The sequence below is a fragment of the Pongo pygmaeus genome, chromosome 17 (assembly GCF_028885625.2).
Source record: "Pongo pygmaeus isolate AG05252 chromosome 17, NHGRI_mPonPyg2-v2.0_pri, whole genome shotgun sequence".
In the NCBI taxonomy this organism is placed as follows: domain Eukaryota; kingdom Metazoa; phylum Chordata; class Mammalia; order Primates; family Hominidae; genus Pongo; species Pongo pygmaeus.
In genome coordinates this window covers 34,129,977-34,148,491 of record NC_072390.2, presented here as the reverse complement: position 1 = coordinate 34,148,491, position 18,515 = coordinate 34,129,977, and the positions used below count along the sequence as shown (strand labels likewise).

General features: G+C 35.4%; 1 pseudogene; it reads right to left on the bottom strand.

Moving 5' to 3' along the window:
- Positions 1-1,817: 1,817 nt before the first annotated feature.
- LOC134738447 (putative uncharacterized protein encoded by LINC00470) lies at positions 1,818-17,299 on the bottom strand (annotated as a pseudogene).
- Positions 17,300-18,515: the final 1,216 nt, after the last annotated feature.

The window sequence follows — 18,515 nt, the reverse complement described above, 5'->3', positions numbered from 1 at the left end:
TGTTAAAACACTTTGTTTGAGTTTTCTTAATAATTATGATTCCATTGCCTGTTTGCAAACTCCTGAAGTTTTTATTGACAAAGAAGACTCATCATTTTCAAAAGAAAAGGTCACTATATGAAATAGTCATGGTTCTGACTAAATAAAGATTTATAAAGACATTACAGATTTTATTTACTGCAATTATATTGAAAGCTCTTTCTCATAGAAAACAAACAGAAAGGATTATCTCCTTCACTAGTATAGCATTAAGCTTTTATGAGGAAATAATTGTATTTTACATAATGGCATTTGTCAATGCTAAAGGTTAGCATGTCCAAATATAAGATAAATGATAGCAATTTCCATTTGTGGGTTTTAGGTTTCCGAAGAGTTTCCATTGCTTCTTTTGATGGAGCAGTCTGGTAGCACAGTATCCAGGGGTTTTATTCAAATATTTTACAGAGAGATAACTGAGGTTTAAAAAAATTCAGTGAGTTACCCAAAATCTCACACTGAAAGACCTCCATCTTGAACCAGGGTTCTTTGTGTCATTCCCAGATTGTCTCCCATGACTATAGTAACAGACTACCTTAATCCTTGGTTCATCACTAGTTACAATTGTCACAGGCAACAAAAAGGCTGGCAGAGTATGTGGAATTGTGTAATGCGACTATTACCAATGTAGGAACACCTTAAAGAACATATCTTCATGATGTCACTGGCCTACTTTTTATGAAATAATAAAAGCTCACAAAATTCTGTAAAGTTGACCTACCATTTCTGCGTTTATTATTCTATTTGATATTCAGGTATACTTACAACACATCTGTGAGGTAGCAGATAAGGCAAATGGCTGACAAACTCATTCATTTGGTAAATGGATAAACCAAAGCTTAGGGAAGCCAACAGATTCCTGAAGCTCATACAGTCAAGTGTGTTGCATAGTTGAGTTGGGATACAGTGCTAATTGTGCCCAGGTCTTCTCAGTCCAAATATTAAGTGAGTTTCATTAATGTGGAAGATAAATAAAAACATGGTGGATTTCATTACCAACATTATCTAAACTTTCTAGCACCTAATAATGGGATCTTATGTTAAATGAATATTTTCCAGTCTAAAGTTTTAAATTTTTACCTCTAGAAGATACATTTTTGATTTAAAAATTATACCCAAATAGCTATGCTTAAGATATTTGAGCTGAATTCAAGAAATCCTTCAGTTTCACAGCAGACATCTGTAATGCCTAAGCTCTCAAGCCAGTTACTGAGAAAAGCAACTTGATATTTTTTCTTTCCTCTCTAAAAGATGAAAATGAAGAGTTTTCTCCTGAGAAAAGTGAGACACTGAAATATTTTCTGCCAAAAGAAATGTTATTAAAAAGGTGAGGTGTGTGCAACAAAATTCTGAGGTACCCTTCTATAAAATTAGAGATTGAATTCCCTCATCAGTAATTATATAAATCATATTTATGGAATTCTGCTTTTCACCAAATGAATAAATCATAGCTGCTAAATGCTGAGTATACCCATGTTCCACGTACATGTCCTGTGGTCCCTGTTGGAATCCTGTTCCCTTGAACCATGCATTCTAGCCTCTGGCTGCCAAGTATTTTTATGTCTTCAATAAACTAAACTGAACCAAGCTATTATTACTGAATTGCAGACTATTAGAAGCCAAATGTAGCTGTTGGTGTATCACCATGGGAAATAAAAACTTATTATGTTCATTTTGTATGTAACCTAGACAGTTGCATTTGCAAGCAATCAGCATTTGCAGGGGCTGTTTCAGATCTGGAGAGGTTGCACAGGAGACCTCATCATGGTTTCTATGCCTGCTTGGGATTCCTAAGCTACCTGCCACAGAATTAATTGTGCAGAAATTGAAGGATCAAAGTTGTTTCCCAGGTTGCAGTGATATCTTGTTCAGTTGCTTAAAATAGTCTTGTTCTTCATGCACACGTAAGTGGGCTCTGTGTAAAAACAATAATAATAACAAAATAAAGTAATGGAGGATGAGCAAGAGCCATGTACATGGATTGCATGAGGTTAAAATCAACAATGAATTTAATGTTATAGATAGTCATCTCCGAGGAGACTGTAAATTTCCAGAGAAACATTGATTTTTAAAACATTTGTTAAACAGAAATAAAAAGTTGTTTTTCCCAACACAATATCTATAGCAAAAGTAGTTTGACTGCTAGCTAGTATCTCTACCTCCATTAAGTGGAAGCCAAAAGTAGATATAAAAACAAAGCCCAGATTAAAGCAATTATCAGTTTAATTATTGAAGTCTCTCCTAGTCAAAAAGCTATCAAAGCCATAGCTAAGTAATCCATATAGCACAAGTTTCCAAAGCCATGTAAAGTGTTTTAGGCAATAACTGCACAAAATCTGGAGGCTTTCCCAAAACTTATCTTATGCTCTAGTGAGTTAATAAAATTAATCATCTTGTTAACTACTTAACAGAGAAAAAAGCATTTCTCTTACCCTAATTTGAAAATAAATTGTCTTACTAAATTTTTCTATTGCTATGTAACCAAATTCTCCTGCTTCAAAAAGGATATAAACCTCATGCAACAGAGTTCTGTGTCTTCTAAATACAAAAAGGATTGTATTCAAGCCTACTAACTCTGTTATTAGAACAATCTAAATCTATCACTTTTACAATGTTAGGTCCTCTCCAAAGGTCTTCTTCAAAATGACTAACCAAAAGCCAACAAATGTAAAGAAATGGGAAATTTCACTTTCTTTTTATTAGGAGGATAAATAATACTCTAAAAAGGAAGCAGACAACCATGAATTGGAAATTAGAGTCCATATCAAAAGAATGACAGCATTTTCTTGTGTGGCTTTTGCATTTACACAGAGGTCCTTCCAAATGATTTAAGAATAACACTCCCTTTTTCACCTGTGGTGGGCAAAATAATGGCTTCCATGTATGCCCACATCTTAATCCTTGAAACCCACAAATATGTTACCTTACATAAAAAAGTGGATTTAAGGTAAAATTTACCCAAGCTACACATCATAGAGAAATAAGATTTAAAAAGTGAACAGTAAACCCACTTGTAATCTCCCATAAAAATAATTACAGAAGCAAAACATTTCTAGATTTGTTTCTGCAACTCAGCGATGGCAATATTTCTGCCTGTTGCTCAGCGTGTAGGACTGTTCCTCAGGCTTGTTGCTTTGTGGTCACAAAATGGTTACTAGAGGTCTGGGCCTCACATCCAATGACAGGAAGGAGAATTTTTCTTTGTTTGGTTTGTTTTTTGAGTGAAGTGTTGTTTTTGTGGGATAAAAGCTTTCCCAGACACCCATGTTATGACTTCTTGACCGTTTAAACATATGCACATGCTCTGGGTGTAAGGAAGACTGTAAAAGCAAACATCTGGCATTTTCAGCTTGTAAAATGAGAGACAATCTCTGCCAGTAGAGAGGGGAGTGAGGAAGGCTGGGGAATGGCTTTTGGGTCAGAACCAGCATGGCTTAACAAATTCATTTTTTAAATTGCCAATAAGTTCCTAAGGAAAAATTTCACAGATTATTACTTCCTCTTTCTTTTCTTTCTTTCTTTCTTTTTTTTTTTGATATGGAGTCTTGCTCTGTCGCCCAGGCTGGAGTGCAGTGGCGCGATCTCAGCTTACTGCAAGCTCCGTCTCCTGGATTCACCTTCCTCTTTCATTTCTAATGCCACAGAATTGTCTCAAACCCTATTGTTTTACCAGCCTCCCCTCCATTAGTTTCAATTTCCTTCCATCCATAGGATAAGCTAGATTTTCAACAGTATCCTTGATTACCTCATTGCTTCTTTCCAAACTCCACAGTAGTTCACAATTGCCTTTTGAACCCAATGAGGTAATGGATTGTGTGTTTTTAAGGATTTCCATCACAAAAGTGTCTTTTGTGGTATTCCCAAAAATTATTCCCCAAACTCATCTCGTTTCAAGCGTTTTATTGATAATCATAAAGAAAAGACAAAAAACACACCAAATATAAACTCAGTGAAAATACAAAAACTATGAAGTTCTTATGGTTACAATCTTTTGTCTACAGCTCCTCGTCACCTTACGTCAATACTAACCTAAGGGTGAATCTTACCACTCCGACCCCACTCCTACTGACCCAGGGCTCCCTCCACCACCATATCTCAGGTTCTAAAGTACAATAGAGGCTGTCTTCCCCAGACTGCAAATCTGAAGAAGAGATCCCTCTTGTCTCCAGCAGGTAATTTCTTGAAATTCAGACTGGCCGATGTCAATTTCAGTGAGTTAATCTGAACTGCAGAAATGTGATATCTCAGATCAGAACTTCATAAAATAACTCTCAATAAATCATAAACTTTTCCATGATTTATTCCCATTTTCTAAAAATAAAAATAAATATCTCATTTTTCTTCTCTACTGCAACTTCCATTAATACACGTTTTATCAAATACCAGATAAAAGTAAAAAGTTGATGCCATGAATATCAAGAGAAAAAAGAAGGAACTTATCACATAATTATTTGTTTTACCACAAGAATATTCCGCACCTTATTTTTTTAAGGTCTCATGCAAATCGGCCTATATGTTCATTTATTCATCCAACAAATACTTATTAGATGTCTACTATGGATTGGCATGTGAACTTGCTCCCAGTAAATGAGTCATCTGGGAATGGAAATGTTAATACAGGTGTGTCAATATTGCATGTCAATATTTGACTGAATAAAGGTGACTCTAGTACAACCACTGTTGTCACAAGGCATCTGAATGGACATTAAGAAGGAGACATGGGGTGAGGGTAGGGACATGTGTCCACCTTTTTCCTCAGTAATTATAAAACCTCAGAACTGGAACACTGCATTCCCTTGTATAGCTCCATAAAGCTTTGAAGGGTGTTTTGAATGCATCATTCACAAAACAAATGATTTCTGAGCTTCTGACAATAATTTTTAAAAATAAGACTTCTTACTATTCATAAGAATATTACAGATAATATATAGATAACATAATCATCTGTAATATTAGATTTAGAAGTTACTTTAGTAGTAAAGAAAACTAAAAATTAAAATGCAGACAGGTTATCTGATATTTATGTATTTGAACATCACAGACAAAATAGCCTTTAAGAATATGTAAAATGTTGTCCACCAAATTATAGACCAAATATCATATAAGGGAAGAAATGTACCAGATTACATTTACAGTGCCCATGGCATGGTTTTTAAAGAAAATACTAAGAACATTGCCAGTGTGAAGCAGCCTCAACTTGGTGCCCAGAACAGAGTTAACAATATGAGAATAATGAGTCTTTATGATTTTTCCCCTCAGAAATATAGAAGATAGTGTATTTGTAGGAATGAATTATCATCTAACTGGAATAAAATCCTAAAGATCACAAATCTATGTGTAAAACTGTATCTTTATTTTCTATATCTCACCTTGCTCTGGCACTTCCATGCCCATGATAGCATCAGAGGAGGATAGGATGGGGAGAGGGATTTCTAAAAATTGCCAATTAAAAGTAATCCAGCGTCTTCCAAGTTAAAAGGGTCCTTTCAGGTAAATATTCATTCAATTCTCAGTTCAAACCCCTCTAAGAGAAAAGTTTAAATCATCTTATTACTTCCTTGCCTCTTCCCTGTCACTCTCTGTATGTGGGGATCTGGGTGCAAGGGAAGTTATGGCAGCCAAGAAAGACCTGTGGTCTTTATTCTGCCTTTTAGGACATTACTGCATCCAGAAAGATGGCACGCTGAGCTCTCTGGCTTTTGCACCATTGCCTCCCACAGCAAGGTGCATTCACTCCACCATTTTCCCACCAGATCCCAGGTTTCCCAATTTCTCACCACATCCTCATTCCCCCACAAGGACAAAGGGGGCACTTAGGATATCCTATAAGCTGCTCCCGAGTGGTGACAAGTGAGAGTAAAATCTCTCTGAAGAATCTCAAACCAAACACCAAGCTACTCGGAAGTGGGAAATGGTGTCACTGGCTCCCTAGGAATAGTCCTCAAACTTATGAGGATATTTTAACTCTCCCCACTCACCTCCTATGAGTTTCAAAAGAAGGAGGTTAGAAGTTGGAATTCTCTCTTTCTCTCTCTCTCTCTCCTTGAATATTCCCACTTCCAAGTCAACACTAGATGTTCTTCTCCTCCTTTACCTTTCTAGAAGAAACTACCCCTAAGTCACATCCTTCTCCTTCTTTAGGTGGTCTTCAGCTAGAGCTAGAAGGCCAGAAAGGCTGCAGGAAAAGGAACTGGAATGTGGGGAAGGTAATGCACAAGTGATACATTTTGAATCTATTATACCTAAATCAGAGCATGCTCAGTGAGCTTTGAAAGTCTCAAAAATGCACTCAATAAATAGAACTGTAAGTGTCCCTCTATTTTCATGGCTTGGTGTTTCAAAACTGAGGTGTGGCCATCATCATTAGGGAGGATTCCTCTAGATCTATTGAGAGCAGAGGTCCCTCCCTGGGTCTTGGATATTTAAAGGTTGTAAATTTTTCATTTCCTTGGAAGTTAATCATATTTACCCTATCAAAGGATACACCTTTACCAAGAGAGAGCCAGTCTTCAGGAAACTGTCCAATGTGATATGGGAATTCAGTCTCCTAGACTTACCTTGCCAATGATGACTGTACCATAAACTTGGTAAAAATTAATTAGGAGGCTACATATAAAATTTCAGATGTTACCAGTTCTCATTATTTTTAGTTTAAAAATATGGAAAATAATATAATAAGCTAAGGCACCCTAGATTTAAAAGCAATTCACCAACTAGGAGAAGATTGCAACATAAATAAAAAACACAAATAACTTTAAATCAATATGAAAACCACAAACAATATAGTAGAAAAATGAGAAAAGGACACTTACATTAGAGGAGGAATTTCAAATAGCCGATAGCATGAAATGACAATTTCACTAATAATTGGACAATTGCTTCCTGTAACAGTAATGAGAAACTATTTTTATCTATTTACCTCAGATTAGCAAAACTCAAAAATTTGTCATTACCAAAGTTGTACAGACCAGAAATGAAACCACTCATATACTGCTGGATAATGTGAAAATTACCATCACACTTTAGAAAGTATATGGATGTACAAGAGAAAAGATTGTTAGATATAGAATTAATTTTTAAGTTTAAAATGTTGAAAACTAATACAAATCTCTATCAGGAGAGGAGTAGATAATTGTGGTATTGTTATATAATGGAATACAGTAGTCTGTTAATTTGAATAAATAAACTGTATAGACATGTTTATATGTTTTCACTACAAATGTATTTTAAAATAACATATAGCTACTCACTTATGCTTTTACTGATTATAATTTTTATAAAAATTACATAAATCATTTACAAAACATTCTCTGGAGTTGGAGAGATTGGACTTTGGAGAGGAACAACGGAGATCTTTCCCTGCACTTTACAGTAAAAATAATAAACTATTAATAGCTAATAATATAGTAAACTATTATAATCGAGGTTTATAATAAACTGCTTTGTTAGGTTTCTTTAGTCCCTAAAATTTGAACTTTCTCCTGCTTTTTAAAATTACTTTTATTTCTAGAAGAATCTAGATCACTGTGATTATTTTCTCATGTTATCATTTAACTGTTTTCTCTAGCTCTTGTATTTTCTCTAAACCAGAAGTTTGGCTTAGAAGTGTATAAATTGAAGTTAATATTTAGAGAAAAAATATTTTATAGGTAATGGAGTGTGTACACCATATTGTATCATATCAGGGGACACAATATAATCTAATTATTAGAGATAGTAAATTTACTCACTCTTTGAAAGAGGTAGAAGTCAAGTCTTGCCACTGTGAAGGTTCACTTTTCTCCTTTGTAATTATCAAGTAATGTGTGATGAGATACTTTGACACTATGCACATCTCCTGACGCTATGCACATACCCAGTCACTTTTCCTGCAATGGTTTTTGTACCCATTTTTGAGTTCCTCCTGAGTTTGGAGGAATGACAAAATGAATATTTTCTGATCCTATCATTCTTTCTATAAAAATGAGCTTTTCTTAGTCAATATCCCTGTAGCCATCTTTCTCCTTTTATTTAATCATTTCGAGTATTACAGCTGACTCATGGATTTGTTTAATTCAACCAATTATTGTCCTCAATGCTCAAACGTTCCCAGATCTAAACAGTGGAACTGCTTCAAGCTGGTTCCATGGCTTTAAAATAACCTCATTTGTCTTTGGACATTCCTTTGCTAATACATGCAACAACATGTCCCAAGCTCACTCTGTACTTTCCTGCCTTAGATTTGGAATTAGTTTTCTCCAAGGGGCCCTAATTCCTTTTGGTTGAAAATTATTATTTAGAGAACAGAATTTGAGCACTATGTATGCTCATTGCCACTGGAGGATCATTGCTTTTAGGCCACTTTAGTGGAAAAAGCTGAGGTGTGTATGAGTGTGTGTGCGCGCATGTGTGCATGTGTGTGCACGTGTGTATATGCACGTGAGAGAGAAAGTGAGCTCATATTGTTAGTTACATACATATTTGCACCCCTTTTAATTAAAAATCTTTTATTATAATATCAATCTATTTACTTTATGTTAAAATATAATAAAATAGTTTCAACTGTACAATATATATACTCAATAAGGTTTAATATTTAGTGCAATATATGCACTAACAATAAATGCACCGAATAAGGTTTAATGTTATTAAAGATTAAACATACTAACATACTAAGGATATGCAATCAGATTATTTTGCCCGTAGATTAGTTGAACTTATTCTGTTCTCTATGATTACATTATCAAGTTGATATATTGTTGAGTTCATACATATGCCTGTATTCAATTTTAGAGTCTTCTTTTTGATTCCTTTTAATTTTAAATTTATTTTGAATATATAAAGCATTAACATTATCCAAAACTGAAAACTACATTGAGAAGAATTGCTCCCATTTCCATCCTCTCTGCCTTATTCCTACCTATCCCCTAAAAGTAACAATTTTAATTAGGTGATCTGAGACACAGGAGTAAAAACTAAAAGGTTTAAAAGGAGTAATGAATTTGTTTTGATGATCTCCAACTGCTTCTTTCCTCAAGAAATTTCCTAATGGGTGCAGATAGAGACTGAGAACAAGGCTTGGCCACAGAGATCTAATGCTAGGGCACAGAGGAACCAGCACATACTCTAGTGGTTGCACAGGTTTGTAGTGGCAATACTGGAGACACAAGGGAAAGGGGGAAAATGGTAGACTGAATTAAATTAATCTTCAAACAAACTTCCAACCATATCAGCCTAGCAGAAAAAATGGTGAACTATCTCTGTTGGAAGACAACATCATTTAGATTCTCTCCTGATATTGTTTGGCTGTGTGTCCCCACCCAAATCTAATCTTGAATTGTAGCTGTCATAATTCCCATGTGTCATGAAAAGGAACTGGTGGGAGGTAATTGAATTATAGGGGCAGGTCTTTCCCATGCTGTTCTCATGATAGTAAGTCTCACAGATCTAATGGTTTTATAAAGGGGAATTCCCTTACACAAGCTCTGTCTTTTCCTGCCACCATGTAAGATGTGACTTTACTCCTCATTTGCCTTCTGCCATGATTGTGAGGCCTCCCCAGCCATGGGAAACTGTAAGCTATTTAAACCTCTTTCCTTTATAAATTATCCAGTCTGGGGTATGTCTTTATTAGCAGTGTGAGAACAGATGAATACATCTCCTGTTTTTAATATACAATGTCCAACATTCATTCAATCTAAAGTCACCAGGGATGTGAAAGAGTCATGTCCATATGACCCATAATCAAGAGAAAAAAAATAGGAAATGAAATCAGAGCCACAGTATTATTGCAGTTAACAGATAAGGACTTTAAAATAACTATGATTAATATGTTCAATAGAATAGAGCAAACATTGGACCAAGTGGATGCAAAGAAGGAGAATTTTAAGAGTCAACTGGAACTTACTTTTCTAGGAATCAAATGAATATTCTAAAACTAAAAAGTTACTCGCTGAAAAAAGCATTCAATAGATTGGAGACAAGTAAAGTTAGGAGTAGGAAACTGGAAGACAGGTGCAATTGAAAATATACAACCTAAACCATAGAAAAAGAAAATAAAAATAAAACTAAAAGAGTGTCAGACATAAATACAATGCAGTTGAAAGATCTAACATGATATAAATATGGTTGAAGAAAGAGAAAATTGGAAGAAGTAATACATTAGGAGATAAAGACCAAACATTTTTCAAATATGAGGAAAGACATAAATCATAGATTCAATAAGCTCAGCAAACCCAAGATGAAATCTATAAAACAAAATATATAAAAATAAACCACATCAGAGTAAGATAGCCAAAACCCAAAGACGTAGAGAAAATTTAAAAATAGCTACAGGAAAGATATATTTTCCTGGGTACTCACCCACATCCCTAGAGGTAGCAGCTGCTCCTACTTTGCTGTTTTGAAAGTCCTTAGAATTGCCACTTGCCTCATTAGTGGTTAGGTTAGCTAATAAATTTGTTTCTTGTTGTTGCTGTAAGAAACTACCACCAATTTAGTGGCTTAAAAGTAACACAAATCTACTACTTTACAGTTCTGTAGGACAGAAGTCCAAAATGCATTTCACTGGGCTAAAATCAATGTGTTAGCAGGTCTACATTCCATTTGGAGAATCAAGAGGAGAGCATTCCTTTGCCTTTTCCAGCTTTTAAAGGTTGCCTGCACTCCATGGCTCATGACCTCATCTTCCATCTTCAAAGGCAGAACCATAGCATCTTCAAATCTCTGACTATGACCCTGATTTTTTTATTGCATCTCCTTCTCTGATACTGACTCTCCTGCCTCCATCTTCCCCTTATAATGACCTTTGTGATTATACTGAGCCCATCTAGATAATCAAGACAATTTTCTCAAAATCTTTAACTTAATCATCTCTGCAACATCCTTACTGTCATAGAAAGTAACATATTAACAGGTTCCAGATACGAATATTTGGGGGAGGGATGTCTATAAGCCTTCCCCAGCTATCTTTTACTAGTTAATAATTTTTATATTAAATTCTTCTTGTTAAAATTACTTATGTGGTTTCTGACTTGTCCCTGATACATAGAGAAAACAAAGGATAAGATTGTAGATATTAACCTAAACATACAAATAACTAAATGCAAACTGACTAAGATTCTCAGACAAGTTAACAATAACAAATAAACAAATAACAAATAAAGGTATATGCTGCTTATAAGAGGTACAAGATTTATATAAAGATAAAAAAGTTGAAATTAAAAGAATATAAAACAATAAATGTCAAAAATGTTCTACTTTAAAAAGTTGGCATAGAAATACTTTTAAAAAAATAAAAAGCAAAATATATTGCTAGAAATTTCATAATGATACAGGGGTCATTCTACTAATTAATAATAAAAGTCACATTTTTTTAAAAAGCACAATGAAACATTTAACAAAGAATACCATGTAAAATAAGCCTTGATAAATTCAAAATATTAAAATCATTTCCCTACCATAGTGGGATTAAACTAGAAATAAATAATAAAAACTACTAAGTGTTTAGAATTAAACAATACATTTATAACTAAATCCATAGATCTAAGGCAAAGTAGAAATTATAAAAGATTTCACACTGAATGCTAATGAAGATATTGCGTACTAAAACTTGTAGGGTGCAGCTCATAATATGCTGATTAGAGAGAGTCTAACCTTAAATAAATATAACAGAAAAGAAGAAACATTAAAAATTAGTGACCAAATCTTCCACCTCAAAACACTAGAAAAGAAAGAGCAAATCAAAACCGAAGAAGTAGAATCAAGGAAATAGTAAAAAATAGGACCACAAATCAATAAAATAGAAAATAGATATAAAATAGAAACAAATAATTGATTCTTAAAGATATTTACAAAATTGATAAATTCCCACAAAATTAATGAAGGAAAAAGTATAGAAACCACAAATTACCAATAACAAAATAGAAACAAAGACACTACTACAGACTTAGAGACATTTAGCAGATTATAAGAGGACATTATGAACAAATACATGCCAATAAACATGCTAATTTGAATGAAATGGTTTAATAAAACACATTACACCAAAATTTATGAAAGAAGAAATAAATGATATTTAAAGTGCAATAACAATTAAATAAGTTGGACATTATTTAAAAATCTTCTTACACCCACAAATGTCTATACATAGTGGGCTTTAAAAGTGAATTTTTCAAAATATGTAGGAAATAATGAGTTATGCAAAATCTTCCAGAGAGTAGAAAAAGAACAAACACTTTCCAACACTTTCTTTAAAGACAGCAGGTTCTTCTGAAGTCTACTAATTTAGATGCAAAATAATAAAGAATTATTTAGCAAATAGAATGCAGTGGTATGTAAGAAGAAAATACATTACTACAAAATGGGTTTATTCCAGGAATTCAAGGATGATTTAACACTCAAGATAAATGTAATTAAGAATTAACTTATGTGATTAATTCAGTAGGTACTAGAAAAGTATTTAATAATATTAACATCCTTTATGATTGAAAAAACAGTCTCAGAGGGAGACAAGATGGCTGACTAGATGCAGCCAGGAAGAACGTCTCCCACTGAGAGAGCAGACCATAAAGGCCAGAACGCTCCAGGCAGATCCTCGGAAGGAAGTCTTGAGAGTGGATGCAAGGAGGAAACAGACCCTAGGCTAAAGAGACAGGAAGCTGGGAACCCTATATGGGGCTGCCAAGCACCAGGACTCATTCCTGGCCCCAGCAGGTCCTGGGTAAAAAGTGAGTTAATAGGCAAGGAGTAGCCACCTCTCACCATGGACTTTTGGAATCCTAGCTGCAGAAGACCTCACGACCGCCACAGTCATTTCAGCTTGCAGACAGAGCTGCTTGGACAGCTAGCATGAACAGGACTCCACTCCTTGCAGAGCCGAGAGGGTTTGGTAGTTGCAGTAGAGCATGGCCAGAAATGCCCATCCCCCAAGGCTCACCATGCTCCCCCAGATGGCTTTGGCTTCGTTGACTGTTGGGTCTGGACAGAGTAGGGGTGTCTTACCTGTGGGATAAAGCCAGTCTAATATGAGTGCTCCCCTGTCTGCCAACCTTTCCTGGGGTCCCTTCCTGGTGGACCTGCTTGTAGTGCAGCCTCAAATGCCCAATCCGGGTGCTTCCCAGTGGCCACTACCATACCTCTTCTGCTGGCAGACCCTGTCTAACCATCAAAGAGCTTCAGCAGATGGGTCCCCACCAATGTACACACATTCACAGTCTCCCCCACTCCTTCGATGGCGCACACTTGCCCACAGCCTTTTCCCACCACTTTGATGGCATGTGTGCACGTGTGGACCTCACCAATTCAATGAAGTGCTTTTGCTGGCACCCCCATCAGGGTGTTGTTGCAGGCACACCGGAAATACCTTGGCTCCTCCAGTGCAGCAGGTGCTTAAACTAGAGGGGCCAGAGAACAAAGCTGTAAGCCTGGTTCCAGCTCCTCAGAGTTAGAGCATGCAGGCCAGGAGTGCTGAGTTGAGCCCCGATCTTCTGAAATCATCCAGAAATAAAACCTGTTGACAGAACCCAACTTATACTGCAATCAAAACCTCAAGGGCCTCAAAGAGTATAAAGTAAAAATCCCCATCCAAAGAACACCAACATCAAAGACTAAAGAAACAGCCCACAAAGATGAGAAAGAACTAATGCAAAAATTTTGGCAACTCAAAAAGCCAGAGCAACTTCTTACCTCCAAACTTGCTCCCCAGCAATCATTCTTAACCAGGCTGAAATGGCTGAAATGACAGACTTAGAATTCAGAACCTAAATGGCAATGATGATCATTGAGATTCAGAAGAAAGTTGAAACCCAATCCAAGGAATTCAGTAAAATGATACAAGAGCCATTTTAAGAAAGAATTGAATTGGTCTGATAGAGCTGAAAAATTCACTACAAGAATTTCATAATACAAACAGAAGTATTAACAGCAGAATAGATGAGGCTGAGGAAGAAATCTCAGAGCCCAAAGACTAGTTATTCAAATCAACTCAGACAGAAATTGAGAAGAATCAAAAAAATGAATAAAACATCCAAAAAACTTGGGATTATGTAAAGAGACAAAAACCTATGACTCTTTGGCATCCCTGGAAGACAAGAAGAGAAAGCAAGCAATTTGGAAAACATATTTGAGGATACTATCCATGAAATTTCTCCAAACTCACTAGTGAGGTCAACATTCAAATTCAGGAAATTCAAATAACCCTTTTGAGATACTATATAAGACGACCATCCCAAGACACATAGTCATCAGATTCTCCAAGATCAATAATAAAGAAAAAACATTAAAGGCAGCTAGAGAAAAGGTACCCCTTCAAAAGAACCCCATCAGACTAACTGCGGACCTTTCAGCAGAAACTCAACAAGCCAGAAGACATTGAGGGTTTATGTTCTGTTCAGCATCTTTAAAGAAAAGAAATTCCAACTAGGAATTTCATACTCATCCAAACTAAGCTTCATAAACACAGGAAAAATAAAATCCTGTTCAGACAAGCAAATGCTAAGTTAATTCATGACCAAAAGACATGCCTTACAAGAGGTCCTTAAGGGAGTGCTAAATGTGGAAATAAAAGGCCATTACCAGCCATCACAAAAACACACTAAAGTACATAGACCACTGACAGAAGAAAGCAACTACACAATCAAGTCCACATAACAACCAGCTAACAACACAATAACCGGATCAAATCCACACATATCAATAATAACCCTGAACATAAACAGGCTAAATGTCCCATTTAAATGACACAGGGTAAAGTGGTAAGTTGGAGAAAGAAGTAAGACCCAACTACATGCTATCTTCAAGAGACCCATCTCACATGCAGTGACACTCATAGGCACAGATTAAAGGGATGGAGAAAATTCTACCAGCAAATTAAAAACAGGAAAGAACAGGGGTTGCTACTCTAATTTCAGACAAAGTAGACTTTAAACCAATGAAAAAAGGACATTGTATAATGTAAAGGGATCAATCCAACAAGAAGACTTTACTATCCTAAAAATATATGCACCCAAAAATCAGAGAACCCAGATTCATAATGCAAGTCCTTAGAGATGTATGGAGAGACTCAGATAACCACAAAATAATAGAGAGAGAGAGTTCCAACAACCCACTGACAGCATTAGACAGATAATTGAGGCAGAAAACTAACAAGGATATTTGGGACCTAAACATGACACTTGACCCAATGGACCTAACAAACATCTACAGAGGAATTCACTCAACAATAACAGAATATACATTGTTCTAATCTGAACATGGCACATACTCTAAAGTTGACAAAATGCTCAGCCATAAAGCAATTCTTAACAAACAAAACAAAACAAAACAAAAACAAAATCACACCACCCATACGCTTGGACCACAGCACAATAAAAATAGAAATCAATGCTAAGAAGATTTCTCAAAACCATACCATTATATGAAAATTAAACAACCTGCTAATAAATTAGTTTTGGGTAAACAATGGAAATAAGGCAGAAATCAGCAAATTCTTTGAAACTAATGAAAATAAAGATACAAAATACCAGAATCTCTGGGACACAGCTAAAGCAGTGTTAAGAGGAAAGTTTATAGCACTAATGTCCACATCAAAACGTTAAAAGGATCCCATGTCAATAACCTAACATCACAGCTAGAGGAACCAGAGCAAACCAACCCCAAAGCTAGTAAAAGAAAAGAAATAACCAAAATCAGAGCAGAACTGAATGAAATTTAGATGTAAAAAATCATACAGAAGATCAATGAAACAAAATATTAGTTCTTTGAAAGAATAAATAAGATTGATAGACTGCTAGCTAGACTAATGAAGACTAATATCCAAATAAACACAATCAGAAATGACAAAGGGGACATTACCACTGACACCATATAAATACAAAAAACCTTCAGAAATTATTATGAACACCTCTATACACACAACATAGAAAACCTAGAAGAAATTGATAAATTTCTAGAAACACAACCTTCCAAGATTGAGCCAGGAACAAATTGAAACCCTGAATAGACTGGTAATCAGTTTCAAAATTGAATCAGTAATAAAAAGACTACCGACCAGAAAAACCCTAGACCAGATGGATTCACAGCTGAATTCTACCAGACATATAAAGAAGAGCTGGTAACAAACCTGAACCATACTAAAACTATTCCAAAAAATTGAGGAGAAGGGACTCCTCTTTAGCACATTCTATGAGGCCAGCATCATTCTGATACCCAAATCTGGCAGTAACACAATGAAAAAAAATCTTTAGGCCAATATCCTTGATGAACATAGATGCAAAAATCCTCAACAAAATGCAAGAAAACGAAATCCAGCAGCACATCAAAAAGTTAATTCACCATGATCATTTGGGCTTTATTCTTGGGATGTGAGATTGATTCAACATATGCAAATCAATAAATGTGATTCATCACAAAAACAGAACTAAAAACAAAAACCACATGATCATTTCAATAGATGCAGAAAAGGCTTTTAATAAAATTCAACATCCCTTTATGTTGAGAACTCTCAACAAAATAGTTATCAAAGGAACATACCTTAGAATAATAAGAGCCATCTAGGTCAAACCCACAGCCAATATCATACTGAATGGGCAAAAGCATTCCCCTTGAGAACTGGAACAAGACAAGGATGCCGACTTTCACCACTCTTATTCAACATAGCACTGGAATTTCTAGTCAGAGCAATCAGGCAAGAGAAAGAAATAAAAAGCATTCAGCCAGGAAGAGAAGAAGTCAAACTATCTCTCTCTTTGCAGATGATATAATTTTATACCTAGAAAATCTCACAGTGTCTGTCCAAAGGTTCCTAGACTTGATAAACAACTTCAGCAAAGTTTCAGATACAAAATCAATGTAAAAAAAATCAGTAGCATATCTATATACACATAACATCCAAAATGAGCATCAAATCAAGAACACAATCCCAGTCACAATAACCACAGAAAAAAATAAAATACCTAGGTATACAACTAATCAGGGATGTGAAAGTTCTTTGCAATGGGAATTACAAAATGCTGCTGAAAGAAATCAGAGACAACACAAACAAATGGAAAGACATTTCATGCTCATGGATAGGAAGAACCAATATTGTTAAATGAAATGGTCATACTACCCAAGGCAACTTACAGATTTGATGCCATTCCTATCAAACTACCAATGACATTCTTTACAGAATTAGAAAAAAAAACTATTGTAAAATTCATATGGAACCAAAAAAGAGCCCAAATAGCCAAAGCAATCCAAAGCAAAATGAACAGAGTCAGAGACATCACATTACCGAATTTCCCATGATACTACAAGGCTACAGTAATGAAAACTGCATTGTCCTAGCACAAAAACAGACACATACAGCAAATGAATTGAACAGAGAATTTGGAAATAAAGATGTATATCTACAAACATCTGATCTTCAACAAAGGCAACAATAACAAGCAATAGGGAAAGGACTTCCTATTTAATAAATGGTTCTGGCAGAACTGGCTAGTCATATGCAGAAGAATTAAACTGGACCCCTTCCTACTATCATATACAAAATCAACTCAAGACTGATTAAAGACTTAGATGTAAAACCTAAAACTACAAAATCTCTAGAAGAAAACCTAGGAAATACCATTCTGGATATAGGCGTTGCCAAATATTTCATGATGAAGACTCCAGAAGCAACTGTGACAAAACTAAAATTGACAAATGGGACCTAATTAAACTAAAGACCTTCAGCACAGCAAAAGAAACTATCAACAGAGTAAACAGACAATCTACACAATGGGAGAAAATATTTGCAAGTTATGCATCCAACAAAGGTCTAATATCCTGAATTGATAAAGAACATCAACAAATTAACAAGCAAAAAACAAACAACCCTATTTAAAATAGACAAGGACATGAAGAGACACTTCTCAAAAGAAGACATACAAATGGTCAACAGGCATACGAAAAAAATGCTCAACATCACTAATAATTACAGAAATGCAAATCAAAACCACAATGAGATACCATTTCATACTGGTCAGAATGGCTATTATTAAAAAGTCAAAAAAACTACAGATGCTGGTGAGGCTGCAGAGAAAAAAGGAATGCTGAAACACTGTTGGTGGGAATGTAAACAGCTCAGCCACTGTGGAAAGCAGTTTGGAGATTTCTCAAAGAATCTAAAACAGAACTACCATTAGACCCAGCCATCCCATTACTGGGTATATACCAAAAGGAATATAAATCATTCTACCATAAAGTCACATGAATGTGTATGTTCATCACAACACTATTCACAATAGAAAAACATGGAATCTACCTAGATGCCCTTCAGTGGTGGACTGGATAAAGAATATGTGACACACATACACAAACACACACACACACACACACACACACACACAATGGAATACTATGCAGCCATAAAAAAGAATGAAATCATGTTCTTTGCAGCAACATAGATGAAGCTGGAGACCATTATCCTAAGGGAAATAATGCAGGAACAGAAAACCAAATACCGCATGTTCTCACTTACA